The following is an 8,846-nucleotide window of genomic DNA, read 5'->3' on the forward strand; positions in this document are numbered from 1 at the left end:
TTTTAAATCGGATTTCTGGCCCTCAGAAGCGACTTTTAGGTCATTTAAACTCTTTGCCATTTCGTAACGTCTATTCCGCTGGCTCTGACCTGAAATGAGATGAACAAATTATCACAGAAATTATAACGGTTTATGGGGTAAAAAGGAAAGTTATAGCAAATGAGGATACTTTAAGATTCCTAAATGATCTATTTTAACTTTCATTCGTGACATTTTCTAGAGAAGAAATCTTTGAAAAATAGTTGCATCTACGGTGTGAATCGAAGTAGCTTTTGTAGCTCTGTAACAATTAACTGTTTGTACAAACTCCGAATATTTCGAGGGAACGTTTTATTCAAACCGATACAAGTTTCTCCCTTTAAAGTGGTAGTTGCAAGATATCCTGAAAAGCAACGGCAAGCAGACATTTAATTAGTGCTTCCCATGAAACAATCATAACCTACCGTTCACGTAGTATGTTATTTACATAATATATGCATAAAGTGCGGTTCGGAGAGAGAAACACAAAGATGAAAGTGTCCCGTTCTGCAAAACCGGATGAAGACCTGGATCCAATCGGTGCCGCCAACGAACTGTTGGGGAAGATAAGGATCGACGGTCCGACGAATACTGACGAACCCCCACGCAAGCAGATAATGTGGTAACGCAAATAAATCTGCAGCACTTGGAGTGCGCCTCGGCTAATCTGCTTGACATCGACATCGCAGTAATACAGAAGCCTTGGGTCGGAGACGACGGAACCATCAAAGGGCTCCAAAGCAAATATTAAAATTAATAACATCGCACAGGAGACGCTGATCAGGACTGAACCAGAGCATGTATACTCGTCCGGACCTGAGTCTCCACGACTTAGTCGTGGTCAAACTGGAGCGGGCGGGGGCAGAAAATGTGTATATTTCCTCGACGTACATGGCTCATGACCGATCAGCTCCGCTAGAAGAACTACATCATTCGACGATCACCATAGCAACAAAGAAGGCGAACCTGTTAATAGGCTGCGACACTAATGCAAGGCATAATCTTTGAAGCAGCTCGGAAATTAACGAAAGAGGTGAGTCACTCTTTCATTTTATTATTAATACAAATCAATGTGTGGGTGCCGCAGCAGGGTTAACAACTCTGGGCTCTGGAAAAGGCATTCGATATCGCCTTTGAAATCTCGTGTCCTGGTAAATACTGCAAGAAGACACTGCCACCGTAGTGGAATGAAGAGCTGTCTGGTCTCAGGAAGCTATCCAGGGAGATCTTCAACACCTGCTACAGGCTTAAATGTTGGCAGTCATCCAAGGACTACCTAAAGAAATACAAGTCGGCCATCAAGACCGCCAAGAGGTGGTCTTGGTTTGACTATTGTCAGAACATTGAAAGCACCAGCAAATCCGTAAAGCTCTGTCCAAGAAACATAGGAGTCCATCCTTTCTTTAAAAATCGGAAGACTCCTGGACGGAATCTTTTGGTGAAAACTTGGAGCCGCTGCTTCAGACGCAGTCTTCTAGCGGGGAGGACTGTGAATCAGAGCCTTGCTTGGAGGGTTTGCAGCCTCAACAGCCGTGCGAAACTATCGAGTCGCTAATTGCCGAGGATAAGAACGGTTCGGTTATAAACAACTTCTCCGCACATAAATTTCCGGGCCCAGATGGCTTAAGAGTTGTGCCGTAGTTTTCAAGATTTATTGGAGCTGCCTCTCTCTAGGATAAGTACCACAGTCATAAGAGGTTTTCATGCTGAAAGCGGGCAAGCGCGGTCATGAGTCCGCGGTGGACTTTCGACCAATCAACCTCACTTCATTCGGCTTGAAAACCCTAGAGCGAGTCCTGGATATCCAATGAAGGGCGATTATCGAAAGAATGCCTTTCTCTAAGCCCCAGCAAGCCTACTTCAAAGGTAATTCCACAGAAACCGCTAACCACGAGTTAATTGGCACAATTGAGTAGTGCAGCCTAGCTGCCGTCTTGGATATAGCGGGAGCATTCAACAATATTAGTACCAAAGCCATCAAGAAAACTTTGACCAGTGTGCGCCGCAAGATGTTGACTCGAAATAAACCCAATCAAAATGGAACTGACGCTATTCACCACCAAGACAAGGGTACGCGAATTACACCTAGTCGTATGGCCTCCGAGGTTTCGCCAGTATATTCTAAGCGTTGGGGCACATCCGAGTCCCAAGCGCCCATTAAGGACTTGTACTCAGTGACGACACCCTTTAGGCTGGTGGAGCAGGGCAGAAACGCTGTGAACAGTCCGCACGCTCACGGTCACCCTTCACTGGGTCCCCGATCATGGGAAGACGGAGGGAAATGAGCAGGCCGACGGATTGGCCAGGCGGGTTCTACTCTTGGCAGTCCTTCAGTAGGTACAGTCGGTGTCCCGCTGGCAACAGTCAAGGTCGGAATCTACCTGCGCTGCTTAGCAGCCACGGACCTCAGATAGTGAAAGCTCCCCACCTGTGCCAATTCATGTCGGACTTAGTCCGCTTATAACAAAACGCGATCATACGAGTTCCTGTGTCACACGCGTGCAAATGCATACAAGATGGTGATGTTCTATACGGGACACTAGCCCGTAAGGGACAATGCCGCGTGGCTTGGGATACGCTATAATTCGCATTACCGAGGCTGCGGAAAAGAGGGGGAAACCTTCAGACACTTCGTTTGCGATTGCCCAGCTCTAGGTAGAATCAGCCTACGGACAGTGGGTAAATCATTTTTTGGGGGCCTGACAGAAATTTCTAGTTAGAGGGTGGAAAGCTGAGTTCCTTCATGAATACTACGGGCTTGCTCTGAAATCAGTCATAGTCTTAGGAGTTTATGGCATCAAAACGGCGCCCCACAGCGTTAATTGGGCTCTTTGGAGCGGCACTAATATCTACCTAGCTACATAATATGATGGTTCTAAACCCAGATAAAGGAAGAGGGTTTGTGCAATATGCTTATTTTCAAAACGGAGGGAAAGGCAAAGACATATTACAACATAAGTTACAATTCAGTCATGATCTTTTTTTCAAATGAGACGAAGGGTGAAACCAAAGGAAGCTTATAATCGCAAAGCATTCTAAGTACAGGAGAAACTCCGCGCAAAGCACATTTACATACTGGTGATCAAATGTTTCGCTCCTTCGCTCAAAATTCACAATATTAACGAAGATACAAGCGTTTAAAGCTTTCCTAAGAATCCTCCAAATTTAATAGTGATCACGCGCGAACTTTATAATATGATTTACGGATGCGTATCTCGGAGGTTATTCAACAATGCATCAGGTCATTACAAAACTTGAACAGAATGTAAGCATGCAGCGGTGTTATTGAAATGCCACAATAAGGAAAACCAGCATATCAAGATAAGATGAGAAGGGAAGGTTCCTTTTAAAAAAGATGAAAAGAGTAAACTTCCATTATATGTATATGGCTACTATTCACCCATCGGTAGGGCATAGCGCGGCAAGTACGCCTACACGCCATTTTACGTGTCCCACTGAAATGCACTTCGATTCATCTCCGGACTTCGCGGGAACTCTATATTCCTCTTCTACTGTTATGTGCCAAGTGCTTCTGGGGCGACCCACTCATCTTGGGACAGTAAATTTTATTCCATGACGTAACATGGAACAATTTCACCAATAACAAGGGGAAATAATATTGGTGACAAGATGCAATCCTGGCGGACTCCGCTTTAGACTTCCAAATTCCTCTGAGATCTTACCTTGGTATAGCGTGTCCAATTTTGCGTCATCATATGTTGCTTTCATGATAGCTATTAGTTTTATATATGTATAGCCATTAGTTTTTCCTGAACGCTCCTCTTCATTTGAGCGCTCAAAATATTATATAATCCCCGTTGCCAATGTCGAAAGTTTTCTCGAAAACGATGAAGAATACACAAATTGTTATATAAAACGTCAGGAACAATAGAGCCCTCAGTGGTGCAGGTGCTAAATAGTCTAGCCTTTCGAGCACGTCTTATATTGGCAGACAGCGCGATGTCGAGGTGGATAAGCTAGGATCAAGTAAGGAAATGGACTTTCTGCCCACTGAGCGGCAGAAGCTGAGGGATGTAGACGCTAGCGCTCAGAGCGGACAACGAAATACATTAATTGAGCCAATGACCAATACCGAAATAGCCCAAGCAAACTTTTATCGCACAAATTCTACATTCTCAATAGCTACAATGGCAATTTCCAAGGGCAACATTGAATTAGTATCGGCTCAAGAACCCTGGGTTTACCAGAAGCTGATTCTTAGTCTATAAAGAGGAAATATATAGGTAATTTGAAATTCCTCTTGGAAAATACCGCAAGCTTGCATCATTCTTGAATCCAAATTAAAATATATACTTCTGGCTTCCAGACTTCCTGCGTCTCCAGTCAGAATATACGACACCTGAGAAAAAAACATGGGTCATCTACTGGAATTGAGGTCAGTTGTGGGGAAGCGCCGACTGTCGTTCTGGACGCATATGGGGCCTGCTATCCAGATAAGACAGTTACATCGTCAAAGAATGTACACTGGCGGAATAGGAACCTAGCCAGAATAGGAACAAACGTCCGAAAACACTTTAATCGAGAAATTAAACCGAGAGTTGAGTGAGGTGCAAAATCAGAGGAAGAAAAACGAAACAGCTTCAAAGAATTCTCGGAAGGGATTCAAAAAACAACAGTTTAGTTATACAAAGCTAAGCTAAAGATAGAGTAATATTTTCTATATCTCATTCCCCGAGATTCTATCGGACAAAAGTATCTTTATTCCGAAAGTGACTAAAAACAATCACCTTAAATTTTTCAGAAGTAACGCTCTAATGCGAAGTCCCGTACACCCATGTCAATAAGCTTACCGGCCTGAGCGGTCAAACAAAACCGTTCTGTATCAGATGATTGATATATTACGGGATGCTGCAGTCCCAGGACGGGACATGGATTTGTACCCACGGTTGGGTCAATTGCATCATTTCTTCAATCGAGCATAATAATAATAATAATAATAATAATCGTTGGCGCAACAATCCATATTGGATCAAGGTCTTGAAGTGTGTTGGAGCACTTCATTTAAGACCGTAACGGTACACTACAATACACTGTAGGAGGCAATGTGGTCAGCATTGCGCTCGCCCGAGATTATTACCCTGATTTGACTCAGGTACTCATTCACAGCTGAGTCGACTGGTATCCGACGTCAAATCACGATACAAATCCCACTGCCACCAGTGAGATTTGAACCGCCTTGTGCTCTAACCACTCAGCTATCCGGAATACCACCTACGGTAGCATAGCCAGAATAAAACTGTACACGGTCATGAGAGAATTTGGAATCCTTATTAAGTGGATAAGACTGACTAGGCTGAGTCTGACAAATGTGCGACTGCGTTTACCATCAACAATGATCTACGACAAGGTGATTCCTTATCACGCATCCCTTTTAACCCGACCCAGGAATCTGTCATAATGACATAAATGGAAAAGGCATCACCCTATTCAAGTCCACCTGGCTGCTGGTCTAGGTTGACGATGTCGAAATTATGGGAAGAACAACCCAAGAGGTAGAAAAACTGCCTTCATCCTTCAAGCGGGCGAAAATCGGCGCAAGATCTTGGATTCGGTGCTGACGTGAGGTTGTTTTATCCAGTAAGGGCTTTGACCCTATCGTATGGCGTTTCGAGTAGAACAGTTTTTGTAAGCGAAAATAGGCTCCATTGGATGAAAACAACCGCCCGCCGATTGCATCGTGGTAGCTGTTATCAGTTGTGATTTTTTACGCTAGATTGAGAAATTATCAACGGTTTCAAAGTTGTACTCTCTGCTCTTTGGTATTCTTAGTTCACAAATGCTGTTCGATGTTCCTGTTTCTTTCCTTTTCGGTAATCACGTGAGCACTGAACTTTGAGAGTCTTTTCTGCTCGAAACGCAATACAATAGAGTCAAAGCCCTTACTGTATAAGACAATCTCACGTATTTCTCAGAGATTTGAGTTCTTAGCCGCGTTCGAAGAAAAAATCCTTCGAAGAACTTTTGTTCCCTACATGAGGATAGACGACGCCGTAGCCTATATAACGACGAAAGTTTTGAAAGATACCACGATCGACTGGTTGTGGACACAATCCGATTGAATATTGGGCAGCGAGCGTGTCACTTACTCCGTATCTATGAGGATGATCCAGTCTGGAAAGTATATAAAGACAATGTCGGGAAAATGTTGGGATTCACTATATGATAGAACCAAAACTGGGTTGAGACTAAGTAGTATAACATATGGTGCAGGAGGACGAGGATGCACATCAATCCAACTAAGACGATTATAGTAGTATCCACTAGCAAGCGCGAGCTAGATCACCTGAAAGCCAGTAGACTTCACAGAATCCAGCTGCGGAATGTGATATCAAATATTTGAAAGTTACACTGGACCAAAAGCTAATCTAATCGTACTGGGATCATATGTTAGAAATCTACAAAAGTTTCGATGATTTGTAGGTTCATAGCAGGCAAAAAAATGATAAAAACACTTCGATATACGCTGTATTGCATATTAAGGTCATACCCTTTGGGGCGCTAATCTGGAGAGATAGAAGCGAATTCAGCAGAATCGACAGTGATGTACAGCAACTTGGAAGACCGGCTCGTACGTATCCCTGGGACAAAGAGGACATACGAAACACCATCTTTCTAGGTCCTTCGGAATTCACTTCGCTTTATCTTCACATAGAAATGCAGGCAAGGAAAGCAATCTCCACAATGTCCGAGGATATTAGTAAGGCTGGGAGTAGCCTAAATCGAAGGAAGATTGATATCCCTTCTAGGAGGTATTTAAGGATGACGCTAGAAAGTTTCAAACCCGCTGAAGCAACAGGGCAAACTGCGAGAGCGTAGCAGTGATACGGCTTAAACCGGCAATTGATTATCTGATACCCTGACGGATTCTTTGTGTCCATGGAAGAAGGGACTAAAAAACGGGCCAAAATGTGCCAACTGGTCTCCAGGTTCTTAGTCAGCTAAAAAATGAAACTTGTTGTTATCAGCTTTAAAAATATAAGCCAAAGGCTACGCACACTGCGATTGCGAAGAAAATTTGAAAATATCAGCCTCATAAACGTTCATGCGCCTATAGAAGAGACTGCAGAGTCGGAGAGGGATACCTTCTACGAGGCAACTGAGCGGACCCTCGAAGCCTGCCCCAAGCACGATATCAAAATCGCACTTGGAGAAGTCAACGGTCAAGCATAGACAGCACCCATATTCAGGCGATACGTCGCTCCCATAGCTTACAAAGGGATACCAATGATAACGGACTGCGGATTATTCAGTTAGCAGTGTCGCACGAAATGGTTGCTGGAAGTACCTGGTTCGCGCGGAAAGCGGTCCACAAACTTACGTGGGCCTCTTAAGACGAGACCGCTTTCAACCAAATTGACCACATTCCGATCAAACGCCGCCACTAGTCAGCTTTGATGAATGTCAGAACATATAGGAGGCCAATATAGACTCGAACCAATATCTCGTTGCCTTGGTGCTCCGAGCTCGAATTACGACACCTACAATCCCCTCTGACAATCAGGTGAGAGTAAATACTGAAGCCATGCACGATACAGCCTTTCATAGCACATCTAAGGCGGAAATGGATACCGCAATAACCGCAGCTAATAGATGTCCTGGAGAGGAAGCATCAAAAAATGATCTTCCCAATCACTTGAAGGACTTATCATAGATACGGCCATAAACATACTTGGCCCCAGACGCAAGAAAAGTCGAAAAGGCTGTTTCGACGATGAATGTAAGCTAGCAACGGAACGGAAGAATGCCACATACCGAGTGATGTTGCATTCTCAAAAAACGCCGGCACGCGCAAAGGCTTATCACGAACTCCGTCCAGCGGAGAAGGGACTTCACAGACGGAAAAAGGAAGCCTGGGAGAACCAAAAAGTCTAATATGAGCTAGAGAAGTACAGGGAGCAACCGCACCAGGCGCCAAAGTTTTACCAACAAGTTAGCAGCAGGCTTGTACACCTCGGTGCTCATCCTGCCGAGACAAAAAGGGAAATCTGGTTTCCGACAGAAGGGGCAGATTGGAGCGATGGGTTGAATATTTTGGTGAACTGCTCAACAGCCAAAACATCGTCGATTTGTAGGTGCCGCCAACTGAAGACGATGGAAAAATGCCACCACCAAGCATAGAAGAAACATTCCGTGCAATCCACCGGCTTAAAAGCCATAAATTGTCAGGAACCAATGGAATTATAACCGAATTGGTTAAATATGGAAGCAACCAATTACTCCAAACGGCTCATCAAATGATGCTCAAAGTATGGAATAGCGACTCAATGCCTGACGACTGGCAACGGGCCATTATCTGTCCCATACCTAAAAAGGGATATATCACACAGTGCAGCAATTATAGAGGTATCACGTTGCTGAGTATCATCTATAAGATATTCTCCTCCATCTTGCTAGGCCGGAGAGCCTCATACGCCCAGAACATCATTGGCCCATACCAAATAGGCTTCACTCCAGCTAAATCAGCAACAGATCAGATTTTCTCTGTGCGGCAAGCGATGGAAAAAAACCGTTGACTATAGCCAGGGTAAAACTGTACACTGCTATGAGAGAATTCGCTATCCCGACGAAATTTATAAGGCTGACTAGGGAGCAGGATTGTTGATGTTGAATGGTCTCGAGAGTGCCATTCAACATCAACAATTGTCTAACACAAGGGGATGCCCTATCATGCATCCTCTGTAACCTGGCCCTCTAGAAAATGATTCGCGATGCGGATGTCAATGCGAAAGGTACCATTCTCTTTAAGTCCACCCAACTACTGGTCTACGCTGACGTCATCATGGAAAGAACAACCCGAGATGTACAGT

The sequence above is a fragment of the Hermetia illucens genome, chromosome 6 (assembly GCF_905115235.1).
Source record: "Hermetia illucens chromosome 6, iHerIll2.2.curated.20191125, whole genome shotgun sequence".
Taxonomy (NCBI): domain Eukaryota; kingdom Metazoa; phylum Arthropoda; class Insecta; order Diptera; family Stratiomyidae; genus Hermetia; species Hermetia illucens.